At 36.4% G+C, this 19,527-nt stretch overlaps 1 long non-coding RNA gene across 1 annotated transcript in view; it reads right to left on the bottom strand.

Moving 5' to 3' along the window:
* Positions 1-5,296: 5,296 nt before the first annotated feature.
* Positions 5,297-19,527, bottom strand: part of LOC113255293 (uncharacterized) — a 303,324-nt gene continuing 289,093 nt past the window's right edge. Inside the window, exons 5-8 of the long non-coding RNA XR_008957492.1 lie at positions 15,081-15,233; positions 14,560-14,610; positions 7,816-7,919; positions 5,297-7,591 (exon numbers count right to left, since the gene is read on the bottom strand). This is a non-coding gene — a long non-coding RNA (uncharacterized LOC113255293). The remainder of the gene's footprint in view (positions 7,592-7,815; positions 7,920-14,559; positions 14,611-15,080; positions 15,234-19,527) is intronic.

The raw sequence follows: 19,527 nt of genomic DNA, 5'->3' as shown, positions 1-19,527 counted from the left end.
TGAGTGCAGGAACATGCAAATCTTACTTCCAGTAAATTCAGAGCATAGACATTTGGGCCTTTAAAAATTTGGAGAATAATAGTGAATACATTAACTGGTCTATAACTTGTAATTATATACACACAACGCCATTTCTTTGGTCTTGCATCAGAACCTGGTAAGAGGCAAATGTCAGTAGAGGAAGACTGCTTTCTGGAGTGGTATATCTATTATTTACTCAGTGACAGTATTGAAGAGTTATTGCCAAGTAACATAAATGCTTTATTTTAACTGAAGGGGAGCACTGTGCCTGATCAATAACTCAATAGATTAATGCAAAACAAAAACAAAAACAAAACCACAGATTAATGTGCTGGGTCCTCCAGAGTTTTCATTTTCAAAGACAGATATGACAGATTGGGGGAAAGATCTAGAGCAAAATCCGTAGTAATGAAAGAACAGTAATTAAGGAAGAGCACCCCGACTTTTCCATTAACACTTTAAAAACAACACCATGTGAAGTTTGCAAGGCAAAGTGCTCCTGATGTCTTTTTCCCCCCCTTTGGCTTCTCAATCTGTTGTGACTTAATACCAGGGAGGCACAGACTAGTTTCGCTTTCAGAATCTTGGGCTATTTTACTGGGCTCGTGGTATTTATATAGATTTAGCTCTCAGGGAAATAGGTTATATTTAACCTTCAAGCAAAGTGACTGTGGTTTGTTGTTTGTATTTGCTATTCCCTCTGCCTATAATACAACTCACTCAGATCTTTGCCTGGCTCGCTCTTTGTCATCACTCAGGTCTTTGCTTCAAGGATACTTTGTCAAAAAAGTAGTTGTGCTCGCATGCGCACACACACGGTATACAGTCCATTGTCTGGATTTATTTTCTACTCTGCATCTGTCTCTATCTGAAAATTTTCTCTCTGGAATTATGTGATATTAAGTTATCTGCTTACTGCTTGTTGTTTTCCCTATTATTTCTCCCATTTTCTGTTTTTTTTTTTTTGTCACTGTGTTCCTGAAACTCATACACTCATCGCTTCATAGTAGTATTGAATAATATAGATTAACAAGAAGAACCCCATAAGGCAATATCCGTTTAAATCCATTCAACTTTGGGGGAAAAACTGTTAAATTCTAGCTTACAGAAAATGTCACACGGGGAATAAGTTGAAAGCTTTCTGTTTCACATGGAATATGCATCATAACTATTTTTCCAAATATGATTTTAGAATGAGTTGTCTATTTTATGTCAGTTCTCATTTCTTCAGAAATGGCCAAACTATCAGGTGACCTTGCAATGATGGGCCACATAGTTTCTGGTTATGATGTTGTCACAGAACTTGTCAAGTCTCAACACATACGTGAGGGCCTTTTTCACCCTGTGCATAAATCCAAGTTTTAACTGCGGGAACTCAAGTTTATAGAAGTGTATGTGGAAAACAGTGACCAGAGAAGTTACCCATCTGAAGCCCTCTGCAGCTACAGAGCTCAAACAGGGTCTAGAAGCTTTCCAAAAGAACTATTATTGGGCAGTTATATCATCTGTGAGATGAAGTCTTTCTTTGTATCCATGAGCAATTCACTAGTTTTGGGGATTAGGTTCATAAAGTCAGTGCCATTGAGAGTTTTCAAAGCAATTTTCCCTGCCATCTGATGAATAGGAGGGCCTTAACTAAGGTAGAGATGTCAGGATTGCACCAAAAGACTCTTAAGTCTGCTTGGTTTCTAGATAATCAAAGCATGTACCCAAATAGAACTGTAGCTATAATTTCAGCCTCTTGTGCATTGTAGGACCTCAATAAGGAAGTATGACCAAATGGAGTTCTTTCTCCCTGAAAAGACAGCGGAGTGTTTATGCTGAAAAGGCATTTATATTCAGTGATAGAGAATTAGTGGCAGGGCCAGTGATCCCGAGAAGATATCAGCTTGTATCACCAGTTCCAGGTATTTCTATCGATTTGTAACTATGCTGTGCTTGAGTAGATAGTCACCTTTCAATAAGTAACAGTAAAGACAAAATGACTACATTTCAAAGTTGCACTCATTAATAAAAACTGGTTCTTTCCTAAGCTAAGTATGCTACTGACCTACATTTATCAAAAAGCCACAGTTACCTTTTCCTGGATTTCACATCTCTTCATGCTTGAAGCTACCATTTGACACTTCGAGGTCATTTGTTTTGGGAGTAGCTGATAAAGGATAAAAATGGATAAGCAGGCAATTTTGTCCTATGAGAAGTAAAAATAGGATTTCTGGTTCTTGCCTGACATTTTCCCTAATGCTAGGAATAGTTATCAATAATGCAACATGGTACCTTATTATTGTTCTTACTCTTTCAGCATTGAGAAAAGGCAACCATTTCAGTTGCGGTTACAGAGGACATTTCTTGCTTCATGCCCGCTGTGGAGCCAAGCTTTCTGCTCCATTAAGAGTTGACAGGGGTGAAGTATTTACCTTGTCTTCTGTGGATAATGGTTCAAAGAAGTAATCATGTTGGATTTGTAGAGGCTACACGCGATTATTTTAGGGTCTGTGACTGGAGTTTCCAGGTCGTGGGATATCACTTGTCCATTCTCCCTGCATGAATAGGTTTCTATAACTTTTGTAAGTATTTTTACTTTAGTGCACATTTTCTACCTTTTTGCCCTATGTAATTGAAAGCATTTCCATTTTGGTTTGCTGTTAAAAACTGAACTCTTGAAAAATGCACCCAGAAATTATAATAATATAATTTTCTCTTAATGTAGGAACTGACGTGGTAATTTTAATAATAACAATATTGCAAGAAACTCTAATGCAAAGAGAAAGATTAGCTTTATAAACTCATAAAAATTAGCCCAGTTCACATCAACTACATGTTTTTCCCAATTATATGTGCTTTTTACTAAAAAATAGTCAATTATTCTTCCCTGATACCTTAAATGTTCTATTTTTCAGTAGGATAAGCCACCTTTATATACAATAACTACAAAATAACTTTTAGACTAAGAGTTGGCAAAACTTCTGCAAGGCCTGAACCTACATTTTTGATTGCTTAAAGTAGATATGTTCAGTGAAGTTTTTCAGTTGCTAAGGCTGATAAAATATTTTTCTAAAATCTTGACTTGATGTAAGAACCAGCTCAGTCTTAATTAATGCCATGCTTTCAGTTCCTCTAGGGGATGATGGGACTATAAAACGATAGACTTTGTGTACAGTTTGCCAAGGTAAAACTTTCTAATTTTGACTAAATTTTCTTGCAGAAACCAGGTAAAGCAAATGCTTTTCAAAAGCCATAGCTAGGAAAGCACCAAAGGGAAAACACACTCATTTTTGAAAACTAGTCAATAGACATAGAAAGACAAGCATCTGGATGGAGAATAAAAATTAATAATTAAAAACACAAAACAAATCTCAGTTCTCCTTCTCCCAGATGATAAGATAAAATAAAATTGAATTAAAAGAGGAAATTCTACCAAGAGATTTTTGAACTACTTATGGACCTTAGAAGATAACACTTAATCCCTGCACATGTTGGGCCTCTACAGTTAGTTTCAGGTTGCTGGGCCTGGAACAGCAAGTTAATAGACTGTGAAAAGAAAGAACAAACACGAGATGAGGCAGCTGATCCATCAGCAACTATCGGGATTGGAAACAGAAATGACTAGTACCCTCTCACTTCCTAGAAAATTCAGCTCAGGAAAAAAAATAAGTTTAGGAAACTGAGGATAAGTCTTTGATGGTAAATATTTTTTATTAAAAATTAGGGGCACGTGGGTGGCTCAGTCAGTTGGGCATCCCACTCTTGATTTCTGCTCAGGTCATGATCTCAGGGTCACGGGACTGAACCCCACATATGGTTCTGTGCTTAGCCGGGAGTCTGTTTGAGATTCTCTTCCTCTCCCTCTGCCCCTCCCCCAACTCTCTCTCCCTTTCTCTCTTTCTGAGGTAAATGAATAAATCTCTAAAAAAATTAAAAAGGATGACACATGAACTTTATCCAAGATCCATGGGTATCAGGAAATAAGGGGAGGAGTATCGCCAAATATTCCTGCTATTCAGCTAATAATCTATAGATTCTGGTTTTTATAATAGGATGAACTGAAACAAGTTTGTTTATTCTAGGCTTTTTCCAACTGTATTTGTTGAAATAGCTTGGGTCCTGACCTAAAGTTCTCAGAGCTTGAAGTATTTATGAGTAGTTCAGTGATTAAAAATGCTAGGGAGGTCTTTCTCAATAGCAATTCTGAGTGCTAGGAAATGATGGATCTGTATCTATTAATTTCTCAAGGAAGAATGTGTATCCTATGACACTTATTCTCAAAGGGAATACAGTTTCCATGCACATTTCTTGACAAAAGTTTTAGAGAACAAACTTGATCGTATAATATATTTCAAATTTTGTTAAGAGGGTAGATTTAACGTTAAGTGTCCTTACTACTAAAAGAAGAAAAAGAATGCACAGAAACTTTGGGAGGTGCTGGATATGTCTGTTACCTTGGCTGTGGTCCTGGTATCACAAGTGTTTGCATATTCATCTAAATTCATCAAACTCCATACATTAAATATGTGCAGTTCTTTGTATATCAATTATGCCACAATAAAGCTATTAAAAAAAAAAAACCTTCAGTGAAGCGAGAAACAAAACCATGGTAATGGAAAAGAATGAAAGTATCTCAAACCTTAACAGTGTTGGAAGGGGGAAGGTGAGAGAAGATGAAGAATGGATTGATCACAAAAAATTAGTCCCATTTTTGCAAACTTCCCTGAATCCCTACCATTGCTATACACTTTTTCAGTGCTCTCACATTGTGTTTGGGACATTCTGCCTCAACTCTCTAATCTGGGCTCACCTAAATTATGTGCTTTGGCCAAAAGTATAATAAGTATAATTTATTGTGTTATAGATAGATGATAGCTAGCTATCATGTTTGGGATTGGGAAGATCAGAGTACATATAGGCAGCATATAGAATGGCACGCATACAGTTATCCTTCCTTGTTAATTTGATGTATGTACCCAGGTCCAAGGATTAAAGCAGTTCTCTTGAAATTCCCTATTTTTAAAAATTCCCTATTTTTAAAAGTTCTAATATTGAACTGAAATATATTATGGATTAAATGACCTAAGTTAAACGTAGGCTGGTATCTCTACAGAGTATTGTCCTACAGTTACGAATAAACAGATTTTTTTTTTTTTCTCAACAGTGAAATCAAGAAAGCTCCTCTCCTTCTAATACCCTTGACAGAGAAAATTAGAAGTTGAATGGGGGGAAAAAATTAAACTACAAGTAAAATATTAGCAAGTTACACACACACACACACACATATATATATAGTGTTTAAGCTTTATTGAAGAAAATTGTAATTGTGAGAAATACACATAAACAGAATTTATTTCAAAGATTTTGTAAACAGAAATAGCAGTAATAATTGTTTAGAGTTGAAACAAAATCATAGTCTTCAGTTCCTAAAATTGACGCTTGTCTTCATGTTTAAGAATTGTTATGGAAAACAATTCCCATTTTAACCCCTTTCTCTCCATGTCTGCACAAGCCACACTCACCTGGATCCTAGGGGAAACTGTTCCCAGAAAAACAAAAACAAAAACATTAGAGGTATTTGTTATTGGTGAGAAAAAGGAAAAGATTATCAGTGATACTGTACATTCACACTTCTTTTAAGACTAAGCATACAGCATACACATAATTTACTTAATAGTTCAGTAACACATTCCATTATCCACTATATCACTATCTCCTACATTAGAAAATTTAGGCAAAAATCAGAAAAATAGCCATATAATAACGTATGATTACCCCAGGGATTTGGGAAATAGTAAATGAGGGTACAGCACCTACAGCTGGCCCGAGCTGCTATAATGAAAGACCCATAAATACAATGACTTAATTATGATAGATACTTTACTTTTCTCCCAAGATTGAAAGCTCAGGGCTGGTAGGGAGACCCCGCTGTTACCACAATGGAGCTTCCAGTGTTGCTCTGATCATCATTCTCAAGTTAGGGGAAATGGTCCATGGCAAGCAAGCAGCTTCAACTTTTAAGAAGGGGTCTGGAACATGCATATACCCCTTCCACTCACATTCCTTGCCTGGAACTTGATGAAATGTCTATAGTGAGCTTATAAAAACAAAACAACGAAAAACTAGAAAATACTGTTTCTAATGAAATAGCTATGGGCCCAGTTATAAATCTGGAAATCCATTTTAAGAGGTAATGAGAGAATGGAAATTGTGAAGGGAATGAACATCTTATCATAGAGGATGTGGAGGCTGCATTTTCAGAAGATGGTCTATATTTCATACCATATGCTCTTGCCTATGTCCCTTTGCCACACCCACATCCAAAACAGAATTAAAAACTTACCTGACTTCTGGGATATGGGACCAATAGAAGGTAGCACAACGGACTTCCTGTGACATCTGAGGCTGTCATAAAAACCTTGACAGCTTCTTCTTGGGTCTGCTGGAATACTATTTTGGGGACCATCCTTGGGGAACTAAGCCATCTTACTGCAAGAAATATTATTTCACTCGTATGTGGAATTTAAGAAACAAAACAGAAGAACAGAGGGGAAGGGAAGGAAAAATAAAATGAGATGAAAATAGGGAGGCAAACCATAAGAGATGCTGACCTCTAGGAAACAAACTGAGGGTTGCTGGAGGGGAAAGGGATGGAGGAAAGAGATAACTGGGTGATGGGCATTAAGGAGGGCACTTGATGTAATGAGCACTGGGTATTATATGCAAATGATGAATCTCTAAATTCTACCCCTAAAACCAATAATACAGTATATGTTAACTAAATTGAATTTAAATAAAGAATTTTTTAAAAAGTTCGAGGCACATGGAGAAGGCATATGTAAGTTCTTGAGTCAACAAGCCTACCTAGGTGTGTAGTGAACAGTAATCAATCAATCATCAGCCACATTAGTGACCTATTTTGGATATGCAGCCCATTTAAGCTTTTGGATAGCTCCAGTTCCAGCGTCCCTCTGACTACAACTGCATGAGAGTCCCTAAGACAGATCACCCAGGTGTGCCAGTCAACCATAGAACCATGAAAAATAATAATAAATTGTTTTAAACTTCTATGTTTGAAGGCAGTTTATTACACAATAGGTGATAAGATGATAAATATTTATTATGGGCACTGAATGATATCTCTTTGTTTCTCTCTGAGTTGAATGCTAAGTATTATGCTAGCAAAAGATTCTCCCTTCCTTTGCTTTACTTTTCATATTAAAAGTGATTATTTGACCATGTGCTGGGCTGGAGCCACTTCAGTGTCCTTGCCTGAAATACCTTTCCTCCATTTCAGTCTAGATCTTAGTCATTGTTAAAATTTAAGTACCCCCAGGAGAGGAACTTTTCGTATACTATCAACCATTTTTACCTTAAGTGGAATGAAAGATTTGAGAGTATGTGTTACAAATGGGTATGGGACAGAATAGATTTCAGGCGTTACCTTTTTAAGCAAAGCAAAAATGAGACAGCAGCATCTAATGGGCAAGGAACTGGGAGAAATCAAATGTAAAATTCACTTACCTCCTAAGTTTGCATAGATTCTGTCCTATAATTCAAGAGCCACTTAAGAGAAGCAGAACTCCTAGGGGGACATAGGAGGACATAATCGACAAATTATTTTATTGTAAGTCTTAGAGAATTTTGCGTATCCATCATAGTGTTTATCTTTCTTTGGATTATTTCTATGTGGATCTAATCTTGTGGGTGCCCAGAGTTACTGATAAAAAGTAAGATAGGCAGTAATAAGTGATTACTCCCTCCAACCGGTGTAGGTTCCAGAGCTTGGTCATTCAGAGACTGAATTACCTCAGAGGTTGCACGTCCTTCTCATTAACATATCAGTAATTTTCCAGAAACTCTGTGGCTAGAGCATTCTTCTTAAGTTGAATAGAGATCATTTTTCCATAAATCTTAAAAAGAAAATCAAATGAAGATCATCATCTGTAAATTATACATAGATACTTAATTATCCATATAGTTAAATGACACACACTATAATTAGTTTTGCCTTCAGGGATGTAATAAAATGGGTAGTGGTACCTTTGCTTACCAATACATATATTAGAAAAAAAATCTGTTATAGTCATATCTGAGAGTCAGAATTAAGAAATTATCTTTTGGAGATATTTATGAGTAGAGAAGTAAAGATATATTTATTTTTACCAACATATGCCTATGGCTTATTTCCCTGGGTTTGTGCCACTGAACATATGTGAACTACTTAGGAAAGTAAAGCAATATGACATAGAGAAGACTTGTTTCTCCATAAAAAAGCACATAAAAATAATAATGCTTTATTATATGTTATACATAACAGACATCACACATAGTATATAATATATAGTACATATTATACATAGCATAATATGCATATGCACGACATATATATCCCTGTGTTGCTGAGACTTATTCATGTGAATTCCTGAACTGGGGAAATCGACAGCCTATTGCTTGTTGCTTCTTTCTTCCCTCCCTCTCACCTTTCATACTGTGGACTTTGTCAACATGAACCTCTCTGAGGACTAAATTATAGCCAGAGAGTGCCTGGGGACGTGGAGAGAAGGAAAACCAGTACACCGTATTAGTATCTTGCTGAAGGCCAGTGGACCTAACATTTTCTATGGTCTCTGTATTAAGACATCAAATTCTTGTGACATGTTTAATTATATAAGGAAAGAGGAAAACAGACCTAGTTCTCTACATATACAATTGTTCCCAAAGTCTAACTAAAGTTATAACTCTTTTTTTTTTAAAGATTTTATTTATTTATTCGGCAGAGATAGAGACAGCCAGCGAGAGAGGGAACACAAGCAGGGGGAGTGGGAGAGGAAGAAGCAGGCTCCCAGCAGAGGAGCCTGACGTGGGGCTCGATCCCGTAACGCCGGGATCACGCCCTGAGCCGAAGGCAGACGCTTAACCGCTGTGCCACCCAGGCGCCCCTAAAGTTATAACTCTTAAAATACTATATTTTGACCTCAAAATTGATTGGTAGAAAAAGTTATTGCCCTGATAAAAATATCATTACAAAGCCCAACTATTCTAGAACGGTTGCGCCTACGTAACAGGGAACAATTTCTCTCACTTGACGAGTTCAGAGGTAACCATTTCAGAGCTGGTAGGTTGGCTCCTGGAAATGCCACAGAGACTTAGCACCAGCTGAGTGGATTCCATTTTCATGTCCACAAAATTGTTTTTCTACAATGTATCGTGTTCCCATTTCAGGAAAAACGAAGTAGGCCCAGTGAACGTCAAAAGTAAATGAATGATTTGTCCTTTGTTTATGAGGAAAACAATACTTTTCTGTAAGCTCCAGCCAATGGAACACTTTTTATATTATTTTGGTCAGAATTAGGACACAAAACTACTGATAATCTGAAAAAAAAAAAAAAAAAAGCCTGGAAAATGAAATGTGAAGGGGAATACCTACCTTGCAACCCTAAACAACACAGGGATTTCCTTCAGTGATGACGAAGGGGGGATGCGTGAGTAGCAAAAGCAGTGTCTGCTCCAATACTGAATGTCCCTAGCTGCTATGAAAGTAAAAATTTTCCCAGGGAAAAAATAAAGGGCACTTTAAATTTTTAAAGCACTGTTGAGAACTTTGCTCTGACAGGGCAACAGGGAAAACCCCTGGGTGGCAAAAGTGATCAATCATGGAAAAAGAGTTGGACAGGTCAATAAATATTACACTGGCAAGCCGACTTTGATGTATGAGGGAACAGCAAAGTCTAACTTCCTATAATGCTGTGCTAGGTGCCCTGATGGAAAGCAAATGCATCATTCAATAGACCTTCAATTGGAATTACCATACATAACTGGTGCAGCCACTGTTCATTCCTGAGGACAGTCAAGACATGCTAGGGTGGGGCTGGAGTCTGTGATGCGAGTGTCCGCAGAGTAAAAGATATGACCTTGATTTTTCCAGTCTTACTATCATTCATAGAATGATAATTTGAGTGAACCAGCAATCATTAGCTACAATAACTGGCTCTGTCCTCCTGCCCTAGGTAATCACCTTTACAATAATGGTGGTGGGACGGCAGGGATACATGAATATATTGTTTACTTCCTATGTCAAAGAAAAAAGAAAAAAAAAAGGAAGGGAAGGACAAATGCCTCCACTAAGGCACCACGGTAAGCAATTTACCACAGGAATAGGGCAAAGGAACTGATTTTCTCCCAAGACACTTCTTGGGATATATTTTTTTAAAGATTTTATTGATTGACTAATTTGAGAGGGCAAGCGGGGGGAGGAGCAGAGGGAGAAGGAGAGGCAGAAACATTCAAGGAAACTCTGTGCTGAGCGCGGAGCCCAACGGAGGACTCAATCTCATGACCCTGAGATCATGACCTGAGAGGAAACTAAGAGTCAGACACTCACCTCACTGAGCCACCCAGGTGCCCAATCTTGCAATATTAATAGTTTCTTTTTTCTATAAAATATACTGATGTGAAAATTAAAAATTTTTCTTTTTTCATATTTGTGAATCTTTTTGTATTGTTATTCTTAAGTTATTGCTTTTTTTAAACTTTTCTATTATTATAACACAGTAGTTAGATAGCTTCAGCAGAAATTGTGTCTTGTCCAAAATATTGCAGTCCGTCCCTATTACTGAGTAAACATCCCCTATTTTCATTTACTGCCTGAAAATGATAACAAAAGTAAACTGAAATCTAAGGACTCTCTTCCAATTCTTCGGTTACTTCCCTCACTCTATAGAATGGCCTAGACTTTTCTGTTTGTATCAGTCTGCTTTAACAAAGTGCCACAAACTGGTCGTTTAAACAACGTAAGTTTACTTTCTCACAGTGCTGGAGGCTAGAAGTCAGCAATCAGGGCCTCCAAACAATTGGTTCCTTCTAAGGGCTGTGAGGAAGAGATCTGTTTCAGGCCTCTCTCCTTGGCTGTGGATGGCTGTCTTCTCCTGTGTCTCTTCCTGTTATCTACCTTGAGTGTAGGTCTATCTCTGTGCTCAAATCTCCCCTTTTCATAAGGACAACAGTCATAGCTCACCCTACTCCAGTATGACCTCATCTTAAGTAATTACAAGTACTGGAGGTTAAGAGTTCAACACAGGTATTTGGAGGGAGACACAATTTAACACATAACCCCTTCTTAGAAACATTTTTTATTTTTTGAGCTTCTTTGCCAGCTGTCACTTCCCCATTAGTGGCAAGCTTCTCGAAGGTAAAACCACTAGTTCGATTAAGTTTCCCAACTGATGTTTATATACACTTATCCCCTTTACCGCGTTTACCCTTGTAGCAATACTCTAAGGTAGCACTCAGTGAGTAGGTGAGCTAACAAAGGCTTAGAGATTTTTGTGATTAGACTAAAACCATTGGGAAAATGACTAAGTCAAGACTTAAATCTGTATTTTCTGACTGCCTGGTTCCAAGATATTTTCAATACAGTCATTCTGCCTCCACTCCCTTACCATTCATGCACACCTTGTTTGAAGTTCTAACAGCTTTTTGGTCTTTTCCTACCTTAATTTTTGGCTCACACCTTTTTAAAAGATGTTTGGTTTGTAAAAACAATGCCATAAAAACAATGAAAGTTAGTGGAAGTTAAAAAAAAATCTTAGGTAAAATCGAATCAGCCCATGTAACTTATTTTTATGCCAGAGAGGATTAAGATAAATTGCTTGCCATACAACCTCCTCACTTCATTGACTCCTCCAGGCCACCTGAGACAAATAACTTTTAATTTTGTGGTCTATTAGAGGAAATGCTTTAAAACTTATCTGTGTACATTTTAAACTCTTATTAACATTAAACCATTGTGACTTCATTCCTTCGATAGGAAAATATGTAGTGTATTTCTTCTAAGTAGCCAGTAAAGCATAATCCACCTAATACACTACTCTTCAAAAATCATTTACATAGGATAGGAGATAATGAAGTGACTTAGTTTCTTTCATCTGCTACCTCCAATACTTTAAGAAAATCAGTAATGTCGCTAAAGTTTGAAAAAAAAATTATTTGTATTCTTGGAGAGAAGGCAGCCTCTGCAAACCTTCATACGCATTAGTAAATATTACAATTGTGCCTTGACAATGCAGATGTCAACCTGGCCCCCAACCCTTTTTTTTTTATAATAATTTTTTATGTTATGTTAGTCACCATACAATATATCCTTAGTTTTTGATGTAAAGTTCCATGATTCATTACTTGTGTATAACACCCAGGGCTCCATGAAATACGTGCCCTCCTTACTACCCATCACCAGTCTATCCCAATCCCCCACTCCCCTCCCCTCTGAAGCCCCCAGTTTGTTTCCCAGAGTCCACAGTCTCTCATGCTTCATTCCCCCTTCTGTTTACCCCCCCTTCATTCTTCCCTACCATCTCCTACCGATTTTCCATTTATGTTCCATAAATGAGTGAAACCATATGATAATTGTCTTTCTCTGCTTGACTTATTTCACTTAGTATTATCTCCTCCAGTCCCGTCCATGTTGCTGCAAATGTTGGGCAATCGTTCTTTCTGATGGCTGAGTAATATTCCGTTGTATATATGGACCACATCTTCTTTATCCATTCGTCTGTTGAAGGGCATCTCAGCTCCTTCCACGATTTAGCTATTGTGGACAATGCTTCTATGAACACTGGGGTGCATATGGCCCTTCTCTTCACTACGTCTGTATCTTTGGGGTAAATACCCAGTAGTGCAATGGCTGGATCACAGGGCAGCTCAATTTTTAACTTTTTAAGGGACCTCCACACTGTTTTCCAGAGTGGCTGGACCAACGTGCATTCCCACCAACAGTGTAAGAGGGATCCCCTTTCTCCACATCCTCTCCAACATTTGTTGTTTCTTGCCTTGTCAATTTTTCTGGCCCTCAAACCTTAAGGAGCAGTGATTGGGAAGGTGTGGAAGGGGTGAGGGAGGACAGCCCAAGCAAAGGGTATCTTTGATTAACTTATTTTGCAAATCAGGTTTTAATCAACACTTTAGATCAAGGACATATCTTTAAAGATGATACTATGAAGGCAGAAACTATTTTTATTTTTACTATTGTATTCCCCATATCTAGCAAAGTACCTTGGACATAGCGTTTATTTAAAAATATTTATTGAATGAATAAATGAATGTGAATGGTATGAAAATCTTCTAAACATGAGGTTAAAGAGAAGCAACTTTTACATAAGTAAAATACCATTGAAATAACAAATTCAGCCTATTTTTCCAACTGTTTTTGAGTTTTGCTTAAACATTTTACTCATTTATCTAGGCATCCATGCAATTCTTTTGTTCATCTGAAATAAATGTGACTTTCCGGTATAAACCAGGGGCTGGATTATGACAGAAAGGATTAACTTAGAAAGTGATGGTATACATAAAGCATGTTAACATATATAATACATGTGCTATATAATGGATATACATACATAGCCATACGTGTATATGTGTGTGGTATGACACATGCACATGTATATTACATGACAGTGGATAGTACTGAGACTAACATGGTGCTACTGGAGATAAACAGCAGAAAAAAAAAATGCAACTGGAAGCATCTGTCAAGGAGCCTCTTGCTGTTTTCGCTCTCTTGATTCTTACTTAAACAGTGCTACAGATTCAAATGACTGAGCAGGTCAGTGTAAAAAAATGCTGTTCCACCGAGGCCTCTGCTTTCTCCTTGGACAGGCTCCAGAGGGGGAAAAAATGAGAAAACCGATCTGCTCCAGAGACATTAGCTGTAAAGCTTTAGGCATTCTTTGACCAATCTAGCATTGAAAAGAATAAATAAGTCTGAAAAAGATCTATCTTTGCTACCATACTCGTTACCTGTTTCCAGAAGTGTTATGTATAAAAGGAAAAAAAAAGCCTTGGTTAAATTTCTCATTTTTTGCTTTTGGTTAGTTTGTATAAGCCCACACAAATACTTGTTTATGTATATTGTTATATAATATAAAATAATTATATATCTTTTAAGTGAATTTATATACCTTAATACCAATAAAATGTTTAGATCAAATGAACTGAACATTGAAAAGGCCCTCTTTGGTTATGACATTATGATAAGCAACACTCAGGAAAGGTAAAAGGCACGATATCACAACTTTAACTTCCATCAAATGGCATTTTTTCAAGCATTATCTCTTTTGACCTTTGCAAAAGCTTTGTAGAGATGTTGTCATTGACCTGTATTACAGATGAGGAAACAAGTCTGTGATTGGTAAGATGGTGTCCCTATGGTCACATAGCTGAATCCGGGTCTCCAGTCTATGTATTTCAGACTACACTCTGACTCTCCCATTCTTTAATGAATGGCCCGTAGCCTGCTAAAGAACTTGATGAGTCTTCTTTGTGGGATGAAGTGATGTGAAAAAGAAAATCTTTTCTTCAGAGCTTGTACATGTGAAACATTCAAAGTGTTTTTGTTTTAGTTTTCCCAATTCTTAAAGCAGGAATCCTCTTTTCCTCATCCTCCACACTATATTCAATAGCAATTTGTTTTGTCCACTCTCTCTCTCTCTCTCTATCTTGAATCCAATCACTTCACTGCATGTCTTATGGTACTTTCATCTTAATGGCACTTACCAGTCTCTTGCCTGGATTCCTGTCTCCCTATTTTCACTCTGGTGCCCATTTCTATAAAGAATAAATACGTGGAGTTACATTTATTAAAAAAAATCCATAACCCTAATTTCTCTAAGTAAATTATTTTAATGCTTTCCTTTTGGAGAAACCATTTATTTGCTTTATAACACATAGGATATTTTCAAAACACTGATGTTATGCATATTCATATTTAATAATAACAGGAGTAAAGGAGTTGGTATATCCTCCAAATATCAAAGTGTTACTATATCCCCAAGCCACATCGTTTTATAATTAGATCACCTTGGTATGCTTAAAAATTTTTAACTGTGATGCTATGGCTAGATGATTAGGCCATAAGCGTATGATTTAACATTATGCTGTAATTTTGATGAACAGATTTGGAGGGTAATTCAAGATGGAGTGTGAGATACTAGACCAGTCTCATTTCTATGGTTGTCTTATTCCCGGAGTTGCTCCTGAATGAAAAGAAAGGAAAATGAGGGTTACACTGCACTTACCTGGAAGCTGCTGTGTAGGCACTGACCAGTTCTTGAACACCATTGCTTCCCTGTGCATTAAACAAGCAGTGTTCTCTTTAGGGATGCAATTAATCAGTTATCTCAATCTGGTGAATTTCAGCAGACAGCCTCTGTGTCAACAGTTACAAGTAGCTAGGGAGTAAAAAATGAGTCTGTGTATTATTGTCTATCTTTCTTCCAGGTATTTCTCCACACTCTATGTGGTTGATAGAGAAAGGAGAGTTTGTTGATTCCCGTATCATTTCTAGATTGGAGGTTTTTAGCCTGAAGTTTTGTTGAGACTCTTTAAGAGTGGTCAGACACGTCCCAGGATGTAAAGAAACCAACGGAGAGAAAGAGAGAAAGAGGATTTGGTATGGGTCAATGAATTCAGTTTGTGTTAAGTTTCAATTCCATTTCATAGAACTGTCCTAGCCATTAATTGTTATCAAGAAACGGGAAAATATTTTAGTTTGTAAGACATATTGAACCTTCTGGGTCTGAAATAATCTGTGTAAGAAATCTAGGAGAAATGAATACTAGTTAGCCCTTGAAATGGGATTGAGAGATTACAGACCTTGACAAAAACCATGAGAAACTAATGTCAAGCAGCTAAATCAACCGTGTTGGTTTTTCAGGAAACAGTTTTGGGGAACATTGATATTTGAAATGCATTAGAGCTGCTTGCAGTAATTATTACCAGTCATATCTAGAGAACCAGTACCCCAGATTGTGAAGATATAAAGCATTTTCTTCCCACTCTAAGTAGAAAAGAGTTGAGAAAAGAAACAATATCTATTATTAACAAATGTTGCTCAGCAACTATCAGAAAAATAGAGTAAATAATAATGTTTTTTTCCCCCATAGGATCAAAGTGAAATTTTTTGGTCCACATAAAGAATAACAAGAAATTTCAAGAGATACACAAATGTCAGAGACTGAAAATTTATGTTGCCTCCTATAAATTAGTACCCAGAAGCTGAGGAATAATTGCAAGCTAAGATACCTGGGGCTATTACTAAATATTTAAATGCTTCTTAAATTCAAATTCGGGGTATGAATCAGCAGGTCTCAGCTCAGAAAAGCCTTAGAAAATTTTGAGTTTGACTTAATTTGAGTTTGGGTTTTTTTTTTTTTTTTTTTTTTTTTTACCTAACTGAAAGTGATGTTTTGTTGAGATAAACTACTGGAAATTTCTCTGTGACATTAAAGTTACAATAAGAATCTACTGACAACCTTACAGTGATCAAATAATTAAATTCAGTTAATTCTCAGGGCCATACCCCAAATACTTCCAAAGAAAATGCAGCTCTCCTTTGACCCTAAATACGCCCAGAACAAAATCAGACCAGGGCAAAGGAGCTCCTTAGAGTTCTGCCAAAGTCTACAGCTACCATTCTTATTTGTCTTCCTATGAATTTATAAAGTATTATGGTCTGACATTTAATTTTGGAGTTCTCTGTAGATATCATATGATAATTAATTCTAGATCTCATTTTTGTTTTTTAGCAATATTTTGAGTTATAATTTATGATCTGTCAAATGCACAAATCTTAAGTGTAAAGCTTGAAGAATCGTGAGAAATATAAACATGATATAACCATTACTCAAAACACAAAAGAAAGAAATCTATCACTCCTAAAAGCACCCTTGTTACTTGGTCCAGTAGCTCCTAATTTCTGTCATCACAAATTAATTTTCTCTGTTACTGAACAGCTTATAAATGAAGTCATATAATATGTCCATCATATAATAATATCTTCTATGTCTGTCTGTCTTTCATCCAACATGTTTTTGAAATTCATCTATGTATTAGTGTGTATCAATAGTCCCTTTTTTTTTTCCTTTGGTATTGTTGACAAGTCTTCCTTAAGAATATCCAAAATTCATGCATATTTTCTCCTATTGATGGGCATTTGGGTTCCTTCCGGGCGTAGACTATTATGAATTGAGCTGCTGTGAATATTCTTATATATGTCTTTTTGTAGACACACAGGTTTATTTCTCCAGTTCATGGGAGTGGATCTGTTGTGCCATAGAGCATGTTTGTGTGTAAACTTGAAAGAAATTATTAGCTTATCAACTAGCTGTGGCATTTTACAATACTATCAGCAGCTTATGAAAATTTTCTTTGTTTCACATTTCTACTCATCAAAATTTTTAATATCACACATTGTAACATTATCTCATTGTAGCTTTATTTATCACTGATGAATAATAATGCTTACCAAATTTTCATATGCTCTTTGCCCACTTGAAAATGTTCTGTTGTGAAGTATCTATGTGGATATTTTTGTCCACTATCTTTTTCTATTTAGGGTGTTTGTTTTCTCCTAATTGGTAGAAGTTTGCTATGTGTCTTATGTATCAATTTTTTGTTTCATATCCTATATTTCATATGATGTCCAGTCCGTAGCTTGCATTTTCACTTTCCTATATGATGTCTTCAGATGACAGAAGTTATAAATTTTGTAAGCTATAATTTTTCATATTTTTTTCTTTTATGGTAAGAATCTTTGTCTGTCAGATGGTTGGAAAAACATTCACTTATGTTTTATTTCTAGAATATATATACTTTTTGTTTTCAGATGTAAGTAAAATAATTTTTATATACAACACAAGCAAAGTTAGGGGGTCAAAGTTTATTGTCTATCTATATACATATCTATGTATATGTGTGTGTAAACATACAAACACACAAAGTCATTCCATAGACACTAAAAATGCTTTACTTTTCCTTTTAAATGATTTTGCCAGCTGTGTTGAAAATAAGTTTTGGTCGATTTCTGGATTCCATTCATCTCAGTGACATTCATTTTATAACTGGAAGCCTTATCTCCCACTATCCCTCACCCATTTTGCCAGTCACCATATTCCTTTGAAAACATCAGTTTCTCTGCACTTATGGGTCTGTTTCTGCTTTTGTTTGTTCATTTGTTTTGTTTTTTAGACTCCACATATGAGTGAAATCATGTGGTGGTGTCTTCCTCTGACTTTGTTCACTTAGCATAATACCCTCTAGTCCATCCGTATTGTTGCAGATGGTGAGATCTCATTATTTTTTACGGCTGAGTGATATTCCATTGTAGGTATAGAACACAGCTTCTCCATTCACCTATTAGTAGGCACTTGGGTTGCTTCCATATCTGGGCTATTGTAAATAACGCTGTAATAAACATAGGGGAGCATATATCTTTTCAAATTAGTGTTTTTCTTTTCTTTGGGTAAATTCCCAGTAGTGGAATCACTGGCTCATCCTCTATGTTCCTTAATTTTTTATTAGATTTTTTTTTCTCCTATTGTGCTGGTTTAGATTAATAAGTTTTTCAATAATGTTTCCTCAAATTCTTCTGGGTTTTTTTGTTGGCTTGTTTTAATTTCGTCATCTGTGGTTTATTTCAAGACCTCTCTCTTGTTCTGATTTGGTCCTTTCATAGCCTATTGATATTAATAAATTAAATAATATCTGACAACTAAGGATTCTAATTGGAATATTTTAATGTTCTTTTATATTACCCAGATTGTCCATTTCTATCAGAACAAATTCTTCGGTTTCTTCTACTTAGAACCTCTTCTATCATTACTTGCTTTCCTCAAATGTATGATGTTCCTTACTTTTCATGAATTCCTTAGTTCCTTAGTTACATGAATTCATTCATTCAATTAATATTCATTGATTAGTTACCATGTGCCAATCTTTTTTCTAGGTGCTTAAAAATACATTAGTTAGGGGCACCCAGGTTGCTCAGTTATTAAGTGTCTGCCTTCGGCTCAGGTCATAATCCCAGGGTCCTGGGATCGAGCCCAGCATCCGGCTCCCTGCTCATCAGGAAGCCTGCTTCTCCCTCTCCCACTCCCCCTGCTTGTGTTCCCTCACTTGCTGTCTCTCTCTCTGTCAAATAAATAAAATCTTTAAAAAAATACATTAGTTAGGATTAAAACAAACAAACAAAAAAGAAAGATCCCTTTCCTTATTCAACTTAAATTTGGAAGAAGTGGGTAGAAAGTAAACAACAAGTATGATAACCTAATTCTATAGGATGTGGAAAGATTCGAGCTGTTGTGAAAAAAAGGAAAAGAAGTGGAGGATGAGAGACTGTGTTGTGAGGGTCAGATAATTTTAAATAATAACATAATGATAGATATGTTGAGAAATAACATTTAAGAAGATTTGGCCCAGGAGGGCCAGCGGTCAGTTCACATGGAGAGTCACAGGTCACGAGGTCTTAAAAGCACTAGAGGATATGGTTTTGTATCACTAAGGGATATGGAGATCATGATAATGATTGTCTTCTGAGTGAAATGGGGAGTCACTGAAAAGTTCTGGGACTCAGCATGGTATGTGTTACATATTTGAATAGATCACTACAATGAGATAAATTAGATATGGAATATGAAAAAAAGGGAGGAGTAACTGAAGAGTTCAAATTTATTAGTTTTGGCTTTT

This window comes from Ursus arctos, unplaced genomic scaffold, assembly GCF_023065955.2.
Source record: "Ursus arctos isolate Adak ecotype North America unplaced genomic scaffold, UrsArc2.0 scaffold_5, whole genome shotgun sequence".
NCBI lineage: Eukaryota > Metazoa > Chordata > Mammalia > Carnivora > Ursidae > Ursus > Ursus arctos.
Note: the sequence above shows the minus strand (reverse complement) of the source record. Positions and strands in the feature narration are given on the sequence as shown.